Source organism: Crocuta crocuta, unplaced genomic scaffold (assembly GCF_008692635.1).
Source record: "Crocuta crocuta isolate KB4526 unplaced genomic scaffold, BGI_CrCroc_1.0 scaffold65, whole genome shotgun sequence".
Classification (NCBI taxonomy): domain Eukaryota; kingdom Metazoa; phylum Chordata; class Mammalia; order Carnivora; family Hyaenidae; genus Crocuta; species Crocuta crocuta.
In genome coordinates this window covers 4265339-4278629 of record NW_027530683.1, presented here as the reverse complement: position 1 = coordinate 4278629, position 13291 = coordinate 4265339, and positions in this window count along the sequence as shown.

Below are 13291 nucleotides of genomic sequence, written 5' to 3'. Positions count from 1 at the left end.
CTCCGGACACCACCCGTCAGCTGGCCTGGGAAGGCTCGACTCCCCGAGGGGCCCTTCCACGCTGCCTCCCCGAGGGCGCTGCTCCCGGGATTGGGCGCTGGCGAGGGCAGCGGTGCTCCAAGGTGTCTTTCTCATATTCACTGGGGTTTCCGCCGAAAGGGGTTAGTGTCCAGCGTTTTGAGGCATTTTGGAAAACACACTTGAGATGGTGTGAATTGTTTAGATTTCCTTCCTCTAATCAAATGAGAATGAACACTATGGGGGGGGGGGTTACCTCAGTTGACTGAATTACTCAGCAAAAACGAAATGATAAACAGAAGTGGAAAATCACTTTCCCCAAGTCTGTGGTTGACATAACAACAACAGGGGAGAAACTGGGTAGTAACAGCCCTTGGTAATATTCTCTTGTATATTAGACTTCATAGGGTATGGATGTACTCTCTGCTGGTCGTCTTTTCTTCATGAAGCCCCGGCTGTGACAGCTGACATCGAATAAATGGACCCAAGAGTAGAGATTCCTCCTCCTTGGCAATCACAACCTCTTCTAGCAGTGCCGCGTTACTGAGCCAAGGTTCTTCTCTAAACCTTTTTAATACTTAAATATGTGTCCCGTTTACCATAGAAAAAAGTGTCACTTTATACTTGAGGACAATTTTCATAAAGATTTCATCTTTGTGAGTTTATATGAAAATACCGTATTATCAGTGAGGCGATTTATGTGCTTATCTATAATGAAAGGAAGATTTAATAAAATGTTTAACTATTTTGGGTTGGTTTATGCTACCTTTTCTCCTAAACGTTGACTATTTCTTCCTAACTCTCTTCATTTGTAAAATTGGTAACTTAAATTTAAAGCCCTGATCAACAGTTAAACTTACTTTGTGAAAAAGACTGGCACTAAGAAAAGCATCTTGTTTTTGCCTAAAACTGTTGGGATCAAAATTACAGATACACCTTGATACAAACTAAACCAGAGGTTTAGTGCACAGGCAAGAACTTTGGGTTGGGAGTGGGAGACTTGGGGATTAATCTTGGCACTGGCCCTGTCTCTGTAGCTTTGAAGGGTGTCCCACCCCGAAGACTTCAGATATTTCATCTGTAAAACAAGCTCTCATTAAATGATCTTCAAAGTCCTTTTTTTTTTTTAATGTCTTATTTATTTCTGAGAGAGAGAGAGACGGAGATACAGAATCTGAAGCAGGCTCCAGGCTCTGAGCTGTCAGCACAGAGCCCAATGTGGGACTCAAACACACGAACCATGAGATCGTGACCTGAGCTAAAGTCGGACACTTAACCGACTGAGCCACCCAGGCGCCCCTTTAAAGTCCTTTTCAGCTTTAGGGCGCCTGGGTGGCTCAGTTGGTTAAGTGTCTGACTCTAGCTCAGGTCATGACCTCATAGTTCGTGGGTTCGAGCCCTGTATTGGGCTCTGTGCTGCACAGAGCCAGCTGGGGATTCTTTCTCTCCTTCATTCTCTGCCCATTCCTTGCTAGCTCTTACTCTCTCTCAAAATAAATAAACTTTAAAAAATTACCAAAAAAAGTCCTTTCCACCTTAAAATTCAGTTTCCTAGTATACCAGTGTTCTCAGGAAATGGTGTGTATATATATCAGGATTAAGTAAATTTAGTGATGGGACATCATAACAAGAGGGGATTATGCCCTAGTTTGTGTGATAAATCCTTTCGTCCAAAATTTAATATATTTTAAATGGAGCATTTTAGGCATTGCCCAGCAAACATAGCCTAGTTTTTATGTCCACAGCTTGGGTTTCTTTTCTTAATGGAAAGATTGACTTAGTTTAGAGACAAAATTGAGAAGAAATTTCCCAGTGTCTAAGCATGAACCCCAAGCAAGTGGATAACAATACTTCATATTAGGCTGGTACTTTATAGTTTGTGAAACTTCTGGGGAAGAAAAACTTTCCTTTGCCCTTCAAGGTCTTCTGACTGGTCTGAAATAAGATTAACAAGAGACAGATTAACAGAGGAAAGTCAAATTTCATTTTGTATATAAAGGGAATCCAAATAAACATGAGATTCCAGGAGCACCTGGGTGGCTCAGTTGGTTAAGCGTCTGATTCTTGGTTTCAGCCCAGGTCATGATCTTGACTGATGAAGCTTTGTGGTGATGGTGGGGTTTGTGGGGTTCAGAGCCAACAGCCAAGAAAGAATTCTTGATGTCTTTTGTGCAAAAAGGTGATTATAGGGGGGCACCTGAGTGGCTTAGTTGGTTAAGCATCTGACTTAGACTCTGGTCATGATCTCACCATTTATGGGTTCGAGCCTCACGTTGGGCTCTGTGCTGACAGCTCAGAGCCTGGAGCCTGCTCAGATTCTGTGTCTCCCTCTCTCTCTGGTCCTCTCTGGCCATGCTTTGTTTCTCTCTGTCTCTAAAAAATAAATAAACGTTAAAAAAAAAAAAAAGGTGATTTTATTAAACAGGGGGAGAGGACCTATCGGCAGGAAGAACTGCACTAGGGTTGTGACAGGTAACTGATTATATACCTTGGATTTGGGAGAGATAAAGTCAAAAGGGAAGTTTCCAAGAAATCACAGATTACTGGAGGCCTAGCTATTTATTGTCAAGGGAAGGTTGTTTTTCCCTTTAGCAAAGCATTAACATTAAGACAGTAGGGAGTTCCCGGAGAAGGCTTTACTCTGCCTGCCTCAAGTATTTGTCAACGGGCTGCAGGTTATAAGAAAATTCAATTTTACCTGCCGTTTTCTTCTTGCCTTTGTTCCCCATATCACCATGGAGAGGTGATGTTGGGGCTCCAAGAAAACTGAGTCTTCAGGTTTCTGGAGATTAGGCTATTGATAAGATTGCCTTAGTCTTGTAATTTACTAAGATATTTGTAAACTGATGGAGACTCTTGTCCTGCAGGACTCTGATCCCTATCAGTAAGCCATTTGTTTCTGTCCTTTCCTTTGTTCTTGGGCAGCCAGGAGTACCTGAGGAATGTCACACAGATCCCACCTGGGAGTGGGGGGGTGGGGGGGAGGTGCTAGGTAGGCTGGGGGCAAAGCACAAGCTAGCAAGGAAGGAAGGAAGGAAGGAAAGGCAGGTAAAATTAAATTTTCTTATAATCTGAAACCATGACAAATACTTGAGACAAATACGGAGTATAACATTTCTCCAGGCACCCTCTACTATCCTAATGTTAATGCCTTACTTGAGGCGGGGGCGGGGGGGAACCTTAGCTTGACAATATCAAGGTCTCAGGTATTTTAGGAGTCCTCTTTCACATAGCAAAGTCCCTCTGGAGGCCTCCCTTTTGACTTTACCTCCCCCAAGTTAATAGTACACAGTGAGCCGGTGCAGCTCTTCCTGCCAAAGGGTCCTGTCCCTGTGTTCTGATAGAATCACCTTTTTTGCACCAAAAACATCTTCAAGAATTCTTTCATGGCGGTCAGCTCTGGACTCCCGCCGCCCCCCCCATCACCCCCAAACCTCATCAATCTCGTGGTTCGTAGGATTGAGCCCTGCATGGGATCTGTGCTCTCAGGGTGGAGCCTGCTTGGGATTCTCTCTCCTCTCACTCTCTGCCCCTCCCTGCTTGCATGTGTGCGCGTGCAGTGACGCAGGCTCTCTCTCTCTTTCTCATTAAACATTAAAAACAAACAAACATGAGATTCCAAAGACAAATCAGGCAAAGTACATATGCTATTTTGTTTTGTTTTGTTTTAAGTTAGCTCTATGTCCAATGTGAGGTTTGAACTCATAACCCTGAGATCCAGAGTTACATGCTCTGTAGACTGAGCTAGATAGGTGCCCCCAAATGAGGTATATATGTCATCCTGAACTAAGGAGGAGTAGGACTTCAAAGGGAAGGAAGACAATTCACAGGAAGAAAGGAAAGAGTAAATATTTGGTAAAAATATGATTGCTGGGCCATCCAGAAACAATGGGACATAGAGAGGACTTTGATCAAATAGGCCTTGCTAGTTTCCTCTCTATAGTTCATATTTTGATGTCATTATCTGTGGTGATAGTTCTCTTCCTGGAGTGTGTCCTCTATCTAAATTCCTTTAGGCAATTAGCGGCGAAGCTCAGAATTTTTTCCTGAGTCTTTTGGGCCTTGATTATTTTCAGCTCAAAATAATCTTCATGCCAAAGTGGCACATCTTGGGGCTATTCTTTCCGAATGCCTACAAAATCTTTCTCTTTCTTTCTCTCTCTTGAAGTTCCACAGAAATCATGGAGAATGGATCCCCAGTGCTCTAAACATTTGCTTTGTCTGAGTATCACAAACTCTTCTCCTTCCTGGACTCTTCCTTTCAGGGTCTCCCTCCCTCCTCAGCCTTGAAATTTGAAGACAAGAGATTCCACAAAAGCATACAACCCTGACAGAGATCAGGTCTGACATCTAGATTAGATGTCAGAATGTCTCCCATCAAAACTGGGATTCCAAAGATGTTAGTCACTCCCAGCTGTGACATCAAACCTTCTGCAAACTCCTTCCCCCGCCCCCCACAAGCTCCACCCCTTGGCAGAGTTAATAATTTCCATATACCAGGATGTTTTTCCTGAAGATATTTTCACCTTCGCACATATCTTATTGCATTGTAATAGTTTGTTTATGTGTTCTGCCACCCTGCTAGACTATAAATTCCTTAAGGATCTGAATCCTCCTCAATCTTTGAATTTCTGGAAACTGGAATATAGTAGGTGCTCAATTATAATGAAGTAATACACTTAAGATGCTTTAGTGCTATAAAGAGAACAAAAAGGAAGCTCTTGAAGATCATTAGGTCTTTCTATGGGCCCTTGTTAGGGGCCAGTAACCTCAGGGCCTCAGGGCCAGTAACAACTCCTTCTCTTCATACCTCTTGTTTATGACCAGAACCTACCACCACTTGGTAAAGGGACAGCATTACCAAGCATTGCTGCATGAATTTTGGTCCCTGTGTAGTGGAGGGATCTGAGTGTCAGACATTGTATGTATTCAGTTCCTGTGACTGCTGTAACAACTTACCATGAATTTAATAGCTTAAAACAATATAAGTTTATTGTCCTACAGTTCTAGAGGTCAGAAGTCAGAAATGAGTCCTACAGGGCTAGAGTCAAGGTGATGGCAGCACTACTTGCTTTTGGAGGCTGTAAGAGGAAAATCTGCTTCCTTGCCTTATCTAGCCTTGAGAGGCTGCCTGCATTCCTTGGTTTATGGCCCCATGTGGCTTCTGTCTTCACATCTCTCTCTCTCTCTCTCTTTTAAAGTTTATTTATTTTTGAGAGAAAGAGTGCAAGCAGGGGAGGGGCAGAGAGAGGGAGACACAGAGTCTAAAGCAGGCTCCAGGCCCTGAGCTGTCAGCCCAGAGTCGGATGTGGGGCTCAAACTTGTGAATAGTGAGATCATGACCTGAGCCCAAGTCAGATACTTAACCAACTGAGACACCCAGGTCCCTAGTCTTCACATCTCTGATTCAATGAATTTGTCTCCTGCCTCCCTTTTTCATTTCTGAGGACCACTGTGAATATCTAGGACCCACTGGATAATTTAGGATAATCCCCCAGCTCAAAGTCATTAACTTAATCACATCTGCAAAGTCTCTTTTGCTCTGTAAGGTAACATAGTCAACAAGTTCTGGGACTTCAAATGGGGACTTCTTTAGGGGATATTTAAAAAAAAAGAACAAGCCCCAAGTAGAGTCATTTGTCCCCCTACCTCTCATGATAGCAACCCAATAATTATTTACAATTTCAACCTATCCAGGAATGTGACCTTTGAAAAGTCGATCAGAAAATTTCTGATCAGCACAAGTGAGGCAGTCTGCATGATACAAACCCTGCTGTACCCCCCACCCACATCAAAAGATGTCCTGTCCTCAAACAGACCTTTCTTTTGCTAATAACTCCGTTGCCCCACTTTCCTTCCTATACTTTATACAACTCCTCAGAACATCTCTCTACTTGCTAGAGGGATGCTGCCGATTCATGAATCATTTCATAAAGCCAGTTAGGTCTTCAGCCTTACTTGGTTGAATTTAATTTTTTAACAGGGGCCATTTTTCTGTCTCCCACACCACATCTGTTCTCTTTAGCAATTTCAAACCCAAGCAAATAACTAACAGATGGGACAGAAGGACCCTAACCAATCCAGTACTAGAATGCACATCTCAGCTGTAATTTTCCGTTTGCTGGACTGCACGTGGATGGCAGCAGCCCACAGCTGTTTAGGAACTAAGTGAGAGTAACCTCATGGAGGATGGATCTGAATGGAATCTCAGCTCTGACTCATGGTAGTGCTGCAATTTTGGGCCATTTATTTAACTTGTCTATGGCTGTTTCCTCCTGTGTAAAATGGGGATTATGTTACCTCTCTGAATTATGGCGAGGATCAGGTGAGATTATATATGTAAAGCTCCTTCCACTACAGGCATAGGAATCCTAAAGGCCATTGTTAGCACCGTGAAGTGGAGGTGAGAGCATGATTTTACCAATGATGGGGTTCAGGGTAGGCCGCCCCAAATTGTGCCACTTTGGCATATTGATTATTTAAACTTTGTTTAAAGTTTATTTATTTTTGAGAGAGAGACAGAGTGAGAGCAGGGGAGGAGCGAAGAGAGGGGAGACACAGAATCTGAAGCAGGCTCCAGTGTCTGAGCGGTCAGCACAGAGCCCGACTCGGGGCTCAAACTCATGAACAGTGAGGTCATAACCTGAGTCAAAGTCAGGTGCTTAACTGACTGAGCCACCCAGGTGCCCCCAGCATATTGATTATGTTAAATTAAAGTTACTTAAGAACATCCAGTGCAAACAGCACACTCTGATCCTTCTCTGTGCCCCGAAAGCAGGAAATATATCTCCCATGTGAAAGGTACCCTTCCTGTACTATGAGGAGGAGAAGAGACATCCTTATCACCAGAGATAGGGAATTCAGGCCCAAGAAGGCTGTATAAACAGCCCTTGTTACTTCCTTACTAGCTTCCAACCCAAGCTCAAATTTCTTTGTCTTGCTAATTCCTCACACATTTATTATTTCTTTGTCTAAAAGGGATAAAAGCTGCCTGCTTTGGGCTTCACATTTCTATGAGCTGTTGTATGTACGAAATTAAGTGGTTTTTTTTCCAGTTAATCTGTTTTTTTAATGTTTATTTTTAAGAGAGAGAGAGAAAGAGAGAGAATGAGCTTGAGTGGGGAAGGTGCAGAGAGAGAGGGAGACACAGAATCTGAAGCAGCTCCAGGCTCTGAGCTGTCGGCACAGAGCCTGATGAGAGATGAGGGGCTTGAACCCACGAACTGGACCGTAAGATCATGATCTAAGCCAAAGCTGAACGCTTAACTGACTGAGCCACCCAGGCACCCCTCTTGTTAATCTGTTTTATGTCTATTTAATTATTAGGGCAGCCAAAGAATCTAGGAGGAGAAAAGGAAGTTTTCCTCCCCTACACCAACTCACAGGCAACAGTCATGAAACAATGCCAGGCTTCGTGGGTACTAATTTTTAAGACTCCACTTAAGTATGTTTATTCAAGATTCCTTAGAAAAGCGGAAAAGTGAACATCCCCTTCTGCATATTCTCCCAAGAAACAAACTAGACGGAGTTGCTGTGGTGTGTAAACGTTTAGAATAATTTTTTAATTTCTATCGACGCCATTGGATCTGGAAGATTATGCGGCCCCACTCACTGTCAAGACATGTCACGCTCGACTCCCACAGCCACTTCCCGACAAAGACAAATGTGAGCGTAAGGACCTTCACCACTTCAAAACGTACCTTTCTACCCACATGCCTTCTTTATTCTGACATATCCTTCCTAACCCACGCGTGAGCCAGAAGACTGGTTAAGGAGGCAAGTCATGTATTTTTCTAAATTCAAGTTGGAACTTTGAACAAGAAAATAAACATAGTGGGAGATGGTGTGTCAGAGTCTGATCTGTGTGACTCACTCTCTGATCCACCAAACTCACTTTGGGTCTTAACACGTCTCATTTCTTGTTCTTTCTAACTTAGGAACATGACCTCACAGTAAAGGAACTTAGCGTTAGGCCGCGTGATGAGGCAATGAGGTAGAGAGTAGCAGCAATGAAATGCGGGAAGTAGTGAAATATCATTTGAAGCAGTTGCAAACTCTACATTTATAGATGCGACTTGCAATGTGTTAACCCACGGACACGTTTATCACATCCATCTACCAGTGATTTATTATTAATTGAATCATGATAATAAGTAGCATCTGGTTACCTAAATTATACAACCATACAAAAACATTTGAGGAAACTTGATAGTAATTTATTGAAGGTGGGAATTCTTTGTTTAGCATCCTTTACTACAAGAGTTGTAGATTTTTTAATCATAGAAAATCATATAGACAGGAAAAGCATTACATATGAAAACTATATGTTAACAGACATGGATAAGAATAGGCAAGAGATCAAAAGCTAAATCAAGAATGACAAAAGCTTATGCAGTCATTCATCTCTGTTTCATTTATTGAGCACATCTTCTAGAAGCTGAGAATGCAAAGATAAAAATAACATAATTCCTGCCTTGAAGAGTCAGTTCTGTGAGACAATAGCAAGGAAGTCAATGATTATGCAGCAATTGCATACATGCCCCAGTGGCATGTGCCTTGCATGGGCTGGGGGCACAAAGAGTGAGTCCATAGAGACAAGTGAGAGTTCACTAGGCAGACAGGGAAGGGCATTCAAAGCAGAGGGAACCTAATGTACAAAGTCACAGCAGTATGAGTAAAGCATAAGAAACCCCAGGTAGTTTGCGATCACTGGAGCCCCTACACTGGGCAAGGGATGAAGATGGAGGGGTAGGAAGTATCAGCTTGTATGAGCCTTGTATACAATCCTACAGTCAGAATTTTACTCTGCAGGTAGTGAGGGAGACGACAAAGATACTTCAAATATGTTTTTTTAATTTAATTTTTTAAATGTTTATTCATTTTGAGAGAATGAGAGAGAGTGTGAGCAGGGGAGGGGCAGGGAGAGAAGGAGAGAGAGAATCCCAAGCAAGCTCTGTGCTGTCAGTGCAGAGCCCAACGTGGGGCTCAATCTCATAAAGTGTGAGATCATGACCTGAGCTGAAATCAAGAGTTGGACGCTTAACCGACTGAGCCACTCAGGCACCCCAGTACTTCATTCTTTTTTTCATGGTCAAATACTATTTGGTTGCACACATACACCACATTTCCTTTTTCCATTCATTAATTGATGGGCCTTTCAGCTGTTTGCACTTTTTGGCTCTTGTGAATAATGCTGTCATAAACATTCATGTACAAATTTTTGCACGAACATATATTTTCATTTCTCTGGGGTATATACCTGGGAGTGGAGTTACTGGGTCATATGGTAACTTAATGTTTAAAATTTCGGGGACCTGCCAAACTTTCCCAAAGCGGCCACACATTTTGCCACCTCATTCACGATGTTCCGATTTCTGTACATCTTTAACACAATTGTTTTTGTTTGTCTTTTTTATTTTAGTCACCCTGCTGAATGTGAGGTGGTACATCATTGTGGTTTTGATTTGCATCTTTTCATGTGCATATTGGCCATTTGTGTATCTTCTTTGGAGAAATGTCTGTTAATATCTTCAGTTCAGTTTTTAAAAATTGGTTATTTGTCTTTTTATTGAGTTTTAAGAGTTCTTTATATATTTTGAATATAAGTGCCTTATAAGATATAGGACTTAGGAAAAAATTTCTCTCATTCTGTGGGTTCTGGGTTGTCTCTTCAGCTTCTTTTTTTTTTTTTTAATGTTTATTTTTGAGAGAGAGCATGAGCAAAAGCGGGAGAGGGGAGACACAGAATCCAAAGCAGGTTCCAGGCTCTGAGCTGTCAGCCCAGAGCCTGACATGGGGCTCAAATTCACAAACCATGAGATCATGACCTGAGCCAAAGTCGGACACTTGGCCGACAGAGTCATCCCGGTGCCCCTCTTTTCAGTTTCTTAGGGATGCCCTTGGAAGCAGAAAACTTTGACATTTTGATGAAGTCTAGTTTATCTATCTCTTCTTTTGTCCTTGTGTTTTGTTGTTAAATCTAAGAAACCATCACCTCATCTGTGTTTACAAAGATTCTCTTCTTTTTAATTTTATTTTAGAGAGAGAGAGAACACTTGACTGGGGAGAGGAGCAGAGAGAATCTTTTCTTTTTAAATTAATTAATTAATTTTTAAATTTACATCCAAGTTAGTTAGCATATAGTTCAATAATGACTTCAGGAGTAGAATCCAGTGATCCATCCCCTATGTATTGTTATATACTGCTCATCCCAACAAGTGTCTTCTTAATGCCCCTTGCCCATTTAGCCCATCCCTCCACCCACACCCCCTCCAGCAACTCTGTTTCTTCTCTGTATTTAAGAGTCTCTTATGTTTTGTCCCCCTCCTTGTTTTCATATTATTTTTGCTTCCCTTCCCTTCCCTTCATCTGTTTTGTATCTTAAACTCCTCGTATGAGTGAAGTCATATGATATTTGTCTTTCTCTGACTGGCTAACTTCACTTAGCATAACGCCCTCTAGTTCCATCCACGCAGTTGCAAATGGTAAGATTTCATTCTTTTCAAGTACTAATACTCCAATATATATATATATACACACACATGTGTGTATATATATATATATACACACACACACACACACACACCACTTCTTCTTTATCCATGCATCTGTTGATGAACATTTGGGCTCTTTATTATTTTTTGTTGTTTTTCAAGTATTGAGTTCCTACTCTGTGCCAAGACCTGTGCTAGGCGCTGGATCGAAGATGAACAAAACAAATATGGGCCCTGCCTTCATGCAGTTTATAGTCTAGTACAAAAATGACAGGGATCATATAGATTAGGAGCATTAAAGATCCATTGGCCTGTTGAGGAGCCCTCCAAAGACAACAGCATGGGAAAAAGAAGCATGGCTTTTCAGAGAAAATAAAAGGTCAGTGAAGCTACAGGGTAGTGGACAAGAAGGAGAGCACTACCAGATGAGGCTGAAATGGTTAGGGGCCAACTAATGCAGGTCCTGTAAAACCAATCCCAAACGCCACGTTGAAGCTCCTCACTCACCTCCCACCCCCTCCTGTNGCTGCGGTTGCTTTAAGTTTTAAGGGAAACACAGCGACATCTCTCGGACACCACGGGAACTTACTAACAACCTCGTTCACACTTCAATCCCGCCGTTCTTTGGAGGAGTTTTCCGATGTTGGTGATAGAAAGCTAGTCCCTCAAGAGGATCCGTGTGGAGCAGAAAATGAAGGTGGCTGTTTCCAATCTGATTCCACGGTTTAAGAAGTTATGTACTGTCCAGCAGGCGCTATTAGGACGTATATATTAAGTCGCTTGAACTTAACTAGTCACTAAACATAACCGTTAGCGATTTCTTTGCGCCCAAGAGCACCTTGAAAACAAATGACTGAGGTATTAAGGGCACCTTGAACTGATAAATATGGCAGCTTCCACTGTTAAGGATTTTGGAATTTTATTCCAAGTGTTACAGGAAGCTATTAAAAGGTTTACAATAAGGGAGAGTGGCATGGAGTCTTTAATATTTTCCAGTAAAATGGTGGTTCAAAATTCTAGACATTTAGCCTAAAGTGATTTTGCTGTCAATTACGTATCCAATTATCACAATGTCTTAGGTTTAAATTTCCAAATTCTGATTAAGGACTCCAATGTTTTCCTCCCTAACAGACAATTTTGCCCCGAGGCTAGAGACCAATCCAGAACCAAAGCAGAAGCACGTGTCTTTCAATGGCTTTTAAATTGTTTATGCCTTCACAAATTCTGTCTACATCTTTAACTATGCCAGTGCACATACTTTATAACATTTTCTGTAGGGTCATTTTCTTTTCCTTATTTGTAACCGTTCTTTATATATTCAGTATACCAACTTTTCGTCTGTTTTATGCATTGCAAAGATCTTCTCCCATTCTCTGGGTGATCTTTTCATTTTGTTTATGGTGTCTTCTAAATAAAGAAGTTTAAAAAAATCATGTGAGAGAATGTATCAAGTTATTCCATGAGGTTTGTGCCTTTTCTTTTATATTATAGGTTGTCTTCGTTTCCTCTGCTTCCTGCTTTGATCTTTCCCTCCCATCTTCCTCTCCTTACCCTCCTCCTCCTCCTTTCTCCTCCCTACTTCCTGTTCTCCCCAACCTTTTCTTTCTTTCAAGAAATCCTTCCCCACTAGATATTTGATGAGCTCAAGAAATCAGTATTAAAGTCTTTTTAATGTGATAATGATATTAAGGTCATTTCTTTTGTTTAGAGGGCCTTTCCTTTTAGAGATACATTCTGAAATATTTACAGATGAAATGGCATGATGAATGGAATTTTTCTCAAAATGATATGGAGAATGGGGGACAGATAAAGCAGGATTGGCATGAGTTGCAATTATTGAAGCTGAGTAATAGGTACACGGAAGTTCATTGTACTAGTCTAACTAATAATAAAAAGCATATAGAGGCGGTGGTGGCTCAGTTGGTTGAGCCTCTGACTCTTGATTTCATCTCGGGTCATGATCCCGGGATCATGAGATCAAGCACCATGTCGGGCTCTGCGCTGAGCGTGGTGCCTGCTTGGGATTTTCTCTTTCATTCTTTCTTTCTCAAAAAAAAAAAAAATATTATAAAGCACACACACACACACACACACACACACACACAGGTATGTACCCAGAGAGAGATGAAATCCTTTCCAATCTTGGTAAGATTTTTTTCCTATATATTCTTCAAATGTTAAAATTGTTCTTTGTGCGTAGGCTTCAAATACCTGGATGACTCTGATGGAAGGCCATAGAAGAGCATTAGAGAACAGGCTTTTATTGAGCTCTCCAAGATGGTCAAGAAGGAATGCTTGTGTGGTTGGCTGTGTCCTATGATGGTTTTTACCCTAGGAAAGCCCTTTCCAAACCAATGAGGCCAGTTTGCCTTGGCTATGTGGAAACATACTTTTCAATCCAAATTTGAAGAATGATGCTCATTATTTTCTATAAAGTAGGACTAACCAAAGGGGTATTTTACATTTATGAAAAGATTTTTTAAACCCTTCTCTTCTTCAACATTTAACCTTTTTTGGCCATAAGTCCAAATATTCTTAAAAATGTGATAATTGCATTATTTATCTAAGGAAAAGAATTTTGCTAAAGCCTTCATCTCAAAAAGTTAGCTTTTTACGATTCTGCTCTTGGAATTCCTACCTCCAAAGTAACAACGTTTAGAGATGAAGAGTTCTTTCACATTTGGGCAGGGGCAGTGGTAGATGTACTAGATCTAGATCTACTAGAAAAGAGTAGGGTTTTTTTTTTTTTTTTTTTTAATCTGCTTGGATTTCAAACATAA